Source organism: Sceloporus occidentalis, unplaced genomic scaffold (genome assembly GCF_023333645.1).
Source record: "Sceloporus occidentalis isolate IW3139 unplaced genomic scaffold, rSceOcc1.0.p SCAF_5, whole genome shotgun sequence".
In the NCBI taxonomy this organism is placed as follows: Eukaryota; Metazoa; Chordata; class Lepidosauria; order Squamata; family Phrynosomatidae; genus Sceloporus; species Sceloporus occidentalis.
The window spans coordinates 87,635,241-87,647,816 of NW_028316985.1; the positions used below are offsets into that span (position 1 = coordinate 87,635,241).

General features: G+C 47.6%; 1 long non-coding RNA gene across 1 annotated transcript; it reads left to right on the forward strand.

Annotated features, from left to right (window-relative positions):
• LOC149312442 (uncharacterized) lies at positions 1-909 on the forward strand. The gene is made up of 3 exons (XR_016281407.1): positions 1-107; positions 570-667; positions 778-909. It is a non-coding gene; the product is annotated as an uncharacterized LOC149312442 (long non-coding RNA).
• Positions 910-12,576: the final 11,667 nt, after the last annotated feature.

The following is a 12,576-nucleotide window of genomic DNA, read 5'->3' on the forward strand; positions in this document are numbered from 1 at the left end:
TAAAAGGAATAACAACAACAAATAGAAACAAACGTTGCAATGAGTAGCATCATGAAGTTTAAAAAGTGTAATAAATAAAAGCAAGAAATTACTTTTTAAATTCTGTGGTAAGTAACAGGTATGGCTATTTCTACTTCTTAAAAAAAGATAAACTTTCCAAGTTTTAGAATTCTGTCTTAATTTTGGCACAAGACACACTAACAAGGATGTCCACCCCTATTAATAATTGCCAATGTATAGATGACTGAATAAAGAACTGGTAGTTTGCTTCATAAATTGAATTTTATGCCCCCTCTAGTCAAACATCCACAGTTTCCTAATTTTCAAATTAAAGAAAAGAAAAGCAGAACAATGTGTTGGAGAAACTATGAGTCACAGGCACTCCTCATACAGAAAACAATCCTCAGGTTGTGGGTGTATTTGTGCTAAGATGATAGTGTCTTCTGCCTACACAAAGGAATGTATGCCCTTTCATAAAGGCTACTGTCCTGGAGGTGTGTGGGTGCATGATTTGGCACGATCCAAAACATATCCAAATGTAGGCCTTTTTTTAAATCTCCATCTGGCAGAGTTGTACTGTCATTACTGGACCCAGACTTCCAGAAGAATGATGAACCTCAGTTAATTTCAACTTTTCAATAAATTAAAGAACAAGTCAATGGCTGATGTAAGTGGCTGCTCCTTTGCTTTTGGGCAGGTAACTTTTGTCTTCAAAATGATAACACAATTAGTAATAAATTACACATTTAAATGCCCTCTTTATTTCTACACATACAGGAGATACTGATACGCTGCCATGGCCAGCAATACCTTGCACCAAAGTGAAGCACTGGGCCAGATGCAATTCTATGTCATCTTGCAGAGGATCATCCCCTGAATATGTGAGTGTATTATTGAGGTGACCCATCTCTTAGCTGGTTTCATACCCTCAACTGCATATTAATCTATGCACATTTTGCTTATTATTGTATGAGTATACACCCTTGACAGTGTCTTATGCTAATTCCAAGCATTTGACCAGATGCAATCCTATGGTATGTCTTTGAAGACACTCTTCTGGAAGTGTGGGCATGTGGGTGGTAGTTGTCAAAAGAACTGTAGAAAAACATAGAACCAACAACTAACTTCCGATTAACAGAAAATCATTCATGATCAAAAGTCCTGAACATGTGGAACACTCTGCACACATACAGCTACATGTGGGAAAGATCCTCTTCAGACTGATTGTTGATCAAGTGTGCAAAGTTCAGAGGAATAGTCACAGAGTTTTGAAGCACCACTCCACATTCCCATTCCATGTTTTCACTGAACACGTAAAGGAAAATTACTAAAGAAAGCTAAACAGTGGTGTTCATATGTATGCACTTCCTGTAGATATAGTCTGCAAGTAAATAGCATGGATGCTGTTACTAGTATTAGACAGATGCTCTCACATACAGATGCTAGAACTACTTGTAGCAGATATGTATGACTGCATTAGGTCTACACTTACCCCCATGGGGCACAGATCTCACAGCAGGTCCAAATACCCATGTTTTCCTCTGCAGCCTCTTCAAAACAGTGACAGAATGTGACATGGCATCACACATCACTTTGAGAGAACAGAGGAAAATGGATGTATTTGGATACAGTACAGGGTTCTATGGTGTATGTGAGGTGGAGTGAGAGCAAAAGCATAACATATTTTAATGGGTTTGGAGGCTTTCAAAATGATTTGAGGGGAAGAAATTTTCAGAAAAATGCTTTATATATATTTATATAGAGAAGGGAGGGAGATAAGGGCTTTGCAGAGCTCATGGAGGTTTCAGGAACCACAGCCTGTGTTATACCCACCTCTGCTTTATAGCTAGAGGGATCCACTAGCTGCCGTTGTAGAACAGTCACTTCAAGGAACACTTCACCTAGAGAACCAAATGACCATTAGTTAGCAGTCACCGTGGAAGCTTCAGCTGTTTATAACTAACCATGATCTGGCAAACAAGCACACTTGTCCCTCTATATTCGCTAAGGTTAGGGGCACAAGGCCCTGTGAATATGGAAAAACCACAAATAACAAAAATACCATGTTTTTACCTGAGATGACACCTCTCTAGGTCCTCCAGTGCAACTCTGTGGCCAATGTCCGACAGACACTGATCATAGAATTGCACTGGAGGAGCTACAAATGCCTAGTAGAGTATTCTCTCTAGGAATGTCTAGGTCTTTCAGTGCAACTTTTAGTTAGAGCTGACCATAGAGTTGCGCTGGAGGACCTAGATATTCCTAGAAAGAACATATTAATCAAATTCGTGAATAATCAAATCTGAAAATATCAAAGCCACACATATGGAAGGATGAGTGTATACTGAAGCTGATTGTTTATCAGATGTTAACAATGCAAAATAAATACAATGACAGAACAGCCGTCCCTTGATGCCCATTAGGTGTGTTGATCCACAACTCTCATGATCCGCCAGACAGCACGATATAGCTGGCTGTGAGATTATGGGAACTATAGTTCAACACATCTTCAAGGCAGAAGGTGCAAGAGGAACAACCCAAGTCTTTGTTTTCTCCTTCCCAACAATTCAATTGAGAAATGAGCTGCCATGTATATTTAAAAATGTCTGAGTGTGGTGCTAGAGGGAAAACAGGTTGATGTGAAACTCTTAGCAAGAGTTGTCCAAGGTTTGATGGTAAACTGCATAGTAAACAACACAAACAGAAAGTCCTCCTGACTGCTGCACTACTTTTTTAGAACAATGTTCAATTCTATAAAGTACCTGTTGTGCAACTGCAGAAAGCATTTTGTTGTTCCAAACAGCCATTTCATATGTGACTAAAGAAAGAATGGACAAAAATATAACCAGTCACAACAGCCACCCGCTGTGAAGAGATTGTAAAAGAATGAAAATAATCAGCTAAAATGTTCCTCTCGCTAGTTTTTGCCTTCTCCAAAGCTTTTACTTTTGTTATTTACTAGCCTTTCATAAAAATAAATCAACCCTGTCAAAAACACACACACAATTTTGGTAATTGTTGGGGGGGGAGGTTAGAATATTTGCTTGTCTAGGCTTTCTTTACTAGTCTTTAAACATCTAACTAGTATGGGGTGTTTGTTTTGTGGGACTGAAAGGCATGAGCAATCAATATTACCAGTTTCTGAACTGGGTTTGTCTATCCTTTAGACACAGAAGAATTTGTATATTTTTATTAAGATTTTTGCAAATTATTATTTTGGGTTATAGTGTTAAAACTGTAGACAATCCAATACTCAATGAGACTGTAAAATAGTCTATGGATGCTGTTACACTGTAGAAATAATATAGTTTGACACTATTTTAGCTGCCATGGCTCCATGCTACCGAATCCCGGCATTTGTAGTTTTGTGAGGCACCAGCAGCCTTTGGCAGAGAAGGCAAGGACAATGGCCTTGCAAAACTGCAAATCCCAGGATTCCATAGGATGGAGATACTTCAAAGTGTTGTCAAACTGCATTGTTTCTACAGTGTAGTTGAACTCTCTATCTTCACTGTGCATTGCATTTCAGCAGTCTAATCTGGCAGTTACTAGAACAGTGCCCAAAATCTCTTTACTTGGGTGGGACAGCAGCATTTTTCTGAAGAAGTTCAAATGTGGTTAAAAGTCAGCAGCCTAAATTCTCTTTTTTAAGTCCTGACTAGAGTAGACGCATTAAATCCATTAGCTCAAGTCATGTGTTGACTCAAATGCTTGGATGAGTCTATTCATGTTGGGACTAAGAAACAGAATGCCAGCCAGATTTCTTTAAAAGTTTATATTAACTAGCTTTAACCAGTCAGCGAAAGAAAGAAACCAGTGTGTGTGACTTGGTCAGCTGGACCACATGAAGTCCATCTTAGATTTAGCCTTAAGGAATCAGTATGCCTCTGGGAAAAAGGAAGAGAAACAATCAACTTAGGCCCCATACAGACAGGCCAAAATAAAGCTGCTTCGGGTCACTTTGGAGGTATGTTGTTTAAATGATGCATGCATCCTAAGAGGCCGGAAGCCATGCCAAAGCCACGCTACAGTCCTAAGGACTGGAGCATGGCTTTAGTGCAGCTTCCGGACTCTTTGGATGCATGCATCATTTAAACAACATACCTCCAAAGTGACCCAAAGCAGCTTTATTTTGGCCTGCCTGTATGGGACCTTAGAGAGGAAATGAGTATCTGAAGACCATTCCAGAGAAGAGACAACAATCCACTTTTGTAGCATACTTTCCCAGTTGACTTCCTAAGGTCACTGAATGACTAAGAAAGATGTATACTTGTCACACATTTGATACTGTGTGTTACAAATAAGAATGTTACCAATATTTGGGGAGACGGAGCATAACAATTTCATTTTTGTTAAATTAAATAATAATAATAATAATAATAATAATAATAATAATAATTTTAGCCCGCCTCTCTCATTCAGATCAAGGCAGGTTCCAAAGATTAGCAAAAGTAACTCCATTACTTTTTTTTAAACGAAATAACATTTAATCATTATTCCTTTAAAATGCTTTAGGTTTAGGGAGTTATTTTGTAGGATTTTGTGACCATTTCTGAAGTGTGTCTGTAAACAAATATGAAAGTAATAAAATTATTAATGTATTACTGAGGTACCGTTGAGACGGAAAGAAAAACGCTGGAAGCATAAGCCTTGGTAGATTTGAGTTTACAGTTAATTTTTATTTTAAACAAAATAAAATTTAATCATTATTCCTTTAAAATGCTTTGGGGGATTATTTTGTGGGATTGTTGACCATTTCGGAAGTGTGTCTTTAAACAAATATGAAAGCAATAAATTATTAACGTGTTACTGAATGGAACGTTAGTCCTTACCTGAGATACGTCCCTTTACAGCAGAGAAGGTCCGGTCATCCTGATGTTGGGTAGCTCCGCCTGCAAAGGCTCCTGTAGGCAGGACAAATAAATCAAAACAAAGGCCAGGGGCCTGACCCCACCATCGTGGGCGGAGCGACCCCTAGCTATCCTCAGTCAATGATCAGCCTCCTTGAACATCTAGTGGCCTCTAGACGAATAGGCAACCAGACTGGGCTGGCTTAGGAGATTTAGAGAAAAAGTAACAGTCCAAGTCCTCAGGTTCACCCCTTCGGTCATTGGTTTTCAGGTGTCTGCAGGTAGAAGGGTGGGGAGGATGACCGGACCTTCTCTGCTGTAAAGGGACGTATCTCAGGTAAGGACTAACGTTCCATTTACCAGCAGAGAAGGGGGCCGGTCATCCTGATGTTGGGATTTAAAAAAGCGCTGATCCCTCCCTAGGGTGGGCCTGCTGACGCCTGGGGTGACAGTGGAACTATTTGTTGAAGGACTCTACGACCAAAGGCTGCCTCTGCTGATTGAAAGACGTCCAGCTTGTAGTGTCTAATGAACGTGGACGGAGTCTTCCATGTAGCCGCCCTGCAAATCTCGGCGAGGGGAGCATTAGTGGAAAAAGCCGCCGAGGTGGCAGAGCTTCTGGTGGAATGGGCCGTGATGTCCTTAGGAGGGGATAGGTCCAGGATCCTGTAGCTTGTGATGATACATTGCTTGATCCACCTGGAGAGTGTCGATACTGAGACCTTCTTGCCTTTGGATCTTGGCTGGAAGGAAACAAAGAGAGACTCGGATTTCCTAAAAATTGCTGTCCTTTTGAGGTAGACCCTAATGGCCCTGCGCACGTCCAGGGTGTGCCAAATCTTCTCAAGGTCGTTTGTCGGCTTGGGGCAAAAGGAAGGCAGGACGATGTCCTGCGAAGAATGGAAAATCGAGTTTACCTTGGGGATGAAGGTCGGATCCGGTCTCAGCAGAACTGAGTCGGGCCGTATGATGCAGAGTTCTCTTCTGACTGACAGGGCCCCGATTTCCGAGACTCGTCGGGCAGATGTCACTGCCGTTAAAAAGAGCGTCTTGAAGGTAAGAAGTTTCAGGGTAGTCTCTCTGATCGGTTCGAAGGGATGGATAGTCAAGGCTTTGAGAACTGTGTGGAGGTCCCATGAGGGGAAGCGGTGTCTAGTCGGAACTGATTTGTTTGAGACTCCTTTGAGCAGCCGTTTGACGTGCGGGTGTTGGGAGATCCGAACAGCTTGGTCGTGTGGAAGTATGGAGGTAATTGCAGCCACCTGTCTTTTTACCGTGTTAGGTCGGAGGCCCTGGTTGAAGCCATCCTGCAGGAACTGCAAGAGTGTGGAGACCGTGACCCGAATAAAGTCCTTCTTTTTGCGTTTACACCATCTCCTGAACGCTGCGAAGGTGTAGTCGTAAATCTTAGTGGTCGACTGGCGTCTAGATGCCAGGATCGACTCTATCACGTCGGAAGAGTAGCCATACTTGGTTAGCATGCTCCTCTCAATTTCCAGGCGCGAAGCCGAAGCCAGGTCGGGTCTGGATGGCAGACTTGACCCTGCGACAACAGATCCGGTCTGGTAGGGAGAGGAAGGTCTTGTATTGAGAGGTTGAGAAGCTCTGAAAACCACGGGCGCCTGGGCCAAGCTGGAGCTATCAGGATGACCATCGCTCCCGTCTTTCGGACCTTGGACAGAAATTTTGTCAACAGCGTTACCGGGGGGAAGGCGTAAAGGAGCCCGTCCGGCCAGCGGCACGTCAGTGCATCGAAGTCCTCTGCCCCCTGAGTCTTGAATCTCGAGAAGAATCTGGGAGTTTTGGCGTTGATGGGTGAGGCGAACAGGTCTATTATCGGAGGTCCGAAGACGTCCACTATGTCCTGGAACACCTCTGGGTGAAGACTCCATTCTCCTTGATCGATATCTGACCGGCTTAGCCAGTCGGCCTTGGAGTTTAGCTGACCCTGGAGGTGCTCCGCTCGTAGAGACAGCAGGTTGGTCTCTGCCCACGTTAACAGCCGCTGGGCTTCGTTCATCAGTGTTAGTGACCTTGTTCCGCCCTGGCGGTTGACATGCGCCTTGGCGGTAATGTTGTCGGTTCGTATGAGGACTGGTCTGTGATGAACCAGTCCCCTGAAGGCCCGGAGGGCCAGTCGTATCGCTCGGAGTTCCAGCCAATTGATGCTGTGGGACTGTTCCTCCAGGGACCATCGCCCCTGGGCCAGTTGGGACCCGCAGTGGGCTCCCCAGCCCCGGAGGCTGGCATCTGTGGTGATCTGTATCTTTTCTGTCTCCCAGATGGGGCGGCCCCTGGAAGCTGCCTGGGATAGCCACCATCTGAGGGACTGACGAACCTGGTCGTGTATCCGTATCCTGCGGTGACTCCTTTGGGCGATGGCCTGTTGGTGTGGGAGAAGAAGCCATTGCAGAGGCCTGGCGTGGAATCTCGCCCAGGGCAGGCATTCGATAGCTGCTATCATCAGTCCCAGCAGACGAGAGAGTAGCTGTAGGCTGGCTCGGGGGGACTTCAGAACTCTCCGGACTGTCTTCTGAATGGTTGAGGTCCGCTCCGGAGTCAGGCAGACCCTCCCTGAGTGAGTGTCTATCTGAGATCCTAGGTGGAGGATTCGTTGGCTGGGCTGAATCGAGCTCTTGTCCAGGTTGACCAGAAACCCGTGGTCCTCTAAAGATCTGCGGACTGTGGCAGTGTCCCGTATGGCCTGTTGAATAGAGGGGGCCCTGATTAGGAGGTCGTCCAGGTATGGATGAACGTGTATGAGCTGGGTCCTCCAGTGAGCGACCAGCGCCACCATGATTTTGGTGAAAACCCTGGGAGCGGACGAGAGGCCAAAGGGAAGTGACCTGAATTGGAAATGGCGCCTGCCATATTTGAACCGGAGAAAACGACGAGAAGAAGGGTGGATCAAAATATGGAGGTAAGCATCCTGGAGGTCTATAGAGGACAGAAAGTCGTTGGGCTGAAGGCTGTCCAGGATAGTCTTGAGGGTCTCCATCCTGAACTTCCTCTTGCGTATGAACTGGTTGATTGGTCTCAAGTTCAGGATGGCCCTCCAGGTCCCGTTCTTCTTGGGCACCAGAAAGAAAGTGGAATAACAGCCCCGGCCCCTCTGGTCTATTGGGACCGGCTCTATGGCGTTGAGAGAGACCAGGCGGTCGATGGCTTCCAGCAGGAGGCGGTGTTTTTCGGGATCGCTGGATTTGGGGGAGGGGATGAAGATGTCTCGAGGCGTGCGGAGGAACTCTAGCCTGTATCCATCGCGGACGGTGTCGAGGACCCATCTGTCCGTTGTGGAGCCCTCCCAAACTTCTGCGAATCCCTGAAGGCGACCTCCTACTGGAAGGGGCCCGTCACGCCTGTTGGTTTGTATGCTGTTTGGAACCCCCTCCCCCCTTGGAGGGGAAGGTGGATCGGCCTTGTTTGTTGGACTTAGAGTCCCCCCAGCGAGATTTGTTAGGTCTCGACTCCCTGGCTTGAAAGGAGTTGGAGGGAAAGAAGGAGCGAGAAGATCGAAAGGAAGAAGACTTTCTGAACTGCCTTTTATCTCCTCTCTTTTTAGTCGAGGGCAGGGCCTTCTTTTTATCCTTTCCCTCCACTAACACAGGGTCTAGGGACTCTCCAAACAGTTTGGTACCCAGGAATGGGGTGAAAGCCAAATTTTGTTTAGACCTAGAGTCTACCTGCCAGTTCTTGAGCCAGAACTGCCGTCTGACCGCCACGGCTGCTGCCTGTGCCCTAGCACATTGCTGAATGGTATCTAGGGTGCCATCGGCCCCCAGGGCTAAGGCTTTAGCAATCTTGTTAATGGTTTGTCTGACCTTGGTGTCTGAGTGCGGAAGGAGTTCAAGTAGGTCCTTGGACCACTGGAGGGAGGCCCGCATTACCAAGGAAACAGTGGTCGCCGCCCTAATGGCAATTGAGATTGCTTCATGGGTTCTTTTGAGTGCTCCCTCTGCCCTCCTATCCTCTGGATTTCTAAGGGTGTCCTCGCCATCTCTAGTGAACACAGCAGAAGAAACTAAAGCCGAGACCGGAGCGTCCACCAGGGGGACCTTGAGGCTATCCATCACACCCTGTTGTAGGATGTAATGTTTTCGAATGGCGCTATGATTGGGTCTAGCTGCTGCTGGTCTGTTCCATTCGTCTCTAATGATTTGCATAATGTTGTAGGGACAGGCCAGCTCTTGGACTGAAGAGGTTGTGACTGGGAAGAGCTCCTCGCCCACCCTGGGGAGGTCTGAGTCAATTTTTGGCGGCTCAGCCGATGGCAGAGAGATGTTCAGAGTCTTAATGGTTTTTTTGATAAGGAGAGGATAGTCCTCTGGCCTAAGAAGGCGAGAAGACATGGGGACGTCCCTGGGCTCCTCCCCCTCCTCCTGGGAGAGCTCGCCTTCCTCGGATTCTGAGGCCTCGGACTCTGGGGCCCTGGGGGTCCCCCTGTCCTCCGAGGATTGGGATGGGGACCTCTTTCTTTTGGGCGACTCTCTGGCATATCTGGTTCTCTTAGCTGGCGGTCGATGGGAGTGGTCCGATTCAGAGTCTGAATCGGAGTAATCCCCCTGTCTGGATCTGGAGGAAGAGGGGCGATCCAGGGATCGGGGAACAGAGTGGTCCCTAGGGGCAATGTCGTCCCCCTCCCTCAGTACGTCTGGCTCGACTGGTGGGTCTTGGGGTTGAGAGCCACTGTAATAGGAGCGGCTGGCTGAACCTCCGCCCCGAGAATGGGGAAATCGGCGCCCCCTATGGCCGCTGCCATCACGGTCTCCCATGGTGCCCTGTCCCCCGCTGGAACCCGCTGCGCGGTCCCGTGACCCCGTTTGCAGGTCACGTGGGCCGTGGCCGCCGCCCTCCCTGAACCGTGAGCAAAGATGGCCGCCCCCATAGGAATCCACGTGGCCAAGATGGCCGCCGCCATCGCGGCCCACGTGGTAGGGATGGTGACCTCCCGCGGCCTCCGCACGTTTGTGCGGCCTGGCGCCGCGGGTCGGAGGTGGAGAGCCTGCCCCTCCGGTGGGGGGCCACCCAAGGCTGGGAGCCGCTAGCCAGGGGAAACCCCACTGAGGCCCGTAGAAACCCTCCCGGTTGTTAGCGCCTGACGGCGAACCTGAGGGAATGGGGGGGGGCTTGGAAGAAAGGCCCCGGCCAGCCAACGAAGGGGGGCAAAACGGGGGCATCAAGGGTCCGCTCCCCCACCCTGGTGTTTGTCTGGGGTCTCCCTCGTCCAGCAGTGCGTCCTGGGAGCCCCTGGGGAATGGGCCTGGGGAAGAGCGGGCCCGGCGAGACACCCGCGGGGGGCGGCTTACCTCGTCCCCCTCGGACTCGTCCAGCGACGTTGCGGGCTCACCCTGAGCCAACCCTGACCGGGTCGGCTGGGGGCCCCCGGCTCCAGCAGCGGGTCGCGAGGCAGCCGCCTCCGCCCGGTGCGGTCTCGCCTCCACCCCCTGGCCAGCTTCCGTGGCCGCGGTCCCTGGGCAGGCATCCGGCAAAGCCGGGGCAGGCCCGGACCGGGTGGAGGCTAGCTCGCCCTGTGCTCTGGCCTCTTCCCCGCTCGCCATGGGGAAGGGAAAGGAAAGCGGGAGAGAGGAAGGAGAGAGGAAAGAAGTTTTTTTTTTGTTTTTTTTTTTAGAAAGAAGAAGAAAAAGGGAGGAAAAAAGGGAAGTCAAGCCAGGCAAGTCTGGGGGAGCTACTCTGGAGAAAAATCTCCTAAAGATGTGGGAAGCGTCCTACTTGGAGCAAGGCAGGAAGCAGACTGAGGATAGCTAGGGGTCGCTCCGCCCACGATGGTGGGGTCAGGCCCCTGGCCTTTGTTTTGATTTATTTGTCCTGCCTACAGGAGCCTTTGCAGGCGGAGCTACCCAACATCAGGATGACCGGCCCCCTTCTCTGCTGGTAAAGTACCTTTGAGGCTGAAATAACAACATCTGGTAGCATAAGAAGATGAACTGAAGCACTTGGACTGGGCTCTACAGGCTAATGGTTTTTCCAGCTCAGACATCAGAGGAGTGAAGACAAGCAGCCACCCAAAGGGAAGGTATTTTTACCATACATCAAAGGAGTCACAGACAGAATAGGCAAAGTGGTGAGGAAGCACAACCTGCAAATAGTTTACAAACCGACGGGGGGGGGGGGGGCAGCAAATGCTTCGCTCAGCCAAGGACCAGAGAGACCCTCTCACAGCCGCAGGAGTTTACCGCATACCATGCAGCTGCGGACAAGTCTAGACAAGGACCACCAAACGCAGTGTGCAAATAAGAATCAAGGAACACAAGAGGCACTGCAGACTGGGTCAGCCAGAAAAATCAGAAGTAGCAGAACATGCCACAAACCATCCTGGGCATAAAAAACTGTTTGAAAACACTGAAGTTCTGGACCATGCCAACCGCTACCATGTCAGGATGCACAGTGAAGCCATTGAAATCCATAAACATCTGGATAATTTCAACCGGAAAGAAGAAACCCTTAAAGTGAACAAAATTTGGCTATCAGTCCTGAGGAATAGCAAAATGCGGACTCAGCAAATGCAAATGGAAAACCACTCAGAGTCAGGGGCTTTCCCAGCAGATAATGATCACCAATTAGCAGACACTAATCCTCTTTTGCATTAGCCTCCCAGCCTGAGGCCTGCCATCAGCAACAGAATACACATGCAAATCACTCCTGCTCACACAGTATATATGTATACCCAACTTTTTGCAGGAAGGATTCTCTGAAGATGCCAGCCACAGATGCTGGCAAAACATCAGGAAGAAAATCTTCTACAACATGGCCACATAGCCCCAAAAACCCACAAAAAATTGGTAGCATAAGTTTTCATAAGAGTTTATCACATGGGGGAAATCCCATGCAGAAATGGGATTTAAAAGATAGGGAAAAAAACCACAAAAGCAGGTTGATTTTCACACACGTCATTGTCAAACTTGTGTTAATCCAAACAGAAAGTAAACTCCATAGACCTATGCTCCACACTCTGATACTTGCTAGATGAAATGCCCAGAGTGCATGAGATGTCCAAAGTGCTTGGTGGTGTAGAAATAATGCAGTTTGACACCACTTTAACTGCCATCGCTGCATCCTACTATTTGTAGTTTTGTGAGGCACCAGCACTCTTCTCAAAGAATCTCCAGCAATGTTTTGCTCACTGCAAAGGACTGGGTCATGTTCTAGGGCAGTGGTCCCAAACTGTACCCTTTAAGAGATTTTGAACTTCAGCTCCCAGGAGCCTCAACCATGTTGGCCAATAGTCTGGGATTCGGGGAGCTGAAAACTCAAGTCTCTTTGGGGATCACTTAAACTTTGGCAGTACAGTACCCTGGCCCCTTGGTATCTGCTGGGATTTGGTTCCAGGACTCACAGTGGATACCAAAATCTGATCAAGTCCCATTACATACAATACTGTAGTAAAATGGTGTCCCTTATATAAAATGGTAAAATCAAGGTTTGCTTTTTGGATTTTATTCTTTTAAAAAATAATTTTTAAAGCCATGGAAGATCAAATCCATAGATAAAAGGAGTTGACTGCATTTTTATTACATTAATTAACCCAAACAATTTGTTTATTGCTTTTAATATACTGGGGGAAATATGTTGTGAACTATGCTGGAGTCCTGATAAAAGTTGAAAAGTGAGCTATAAATATTTTAATAAAATAAGTATCATAGCAGATTGGGCCCCAATTGGACTCATACAACCCTCAATGTTTTTATTCAGTTTAACAGGATCTCCT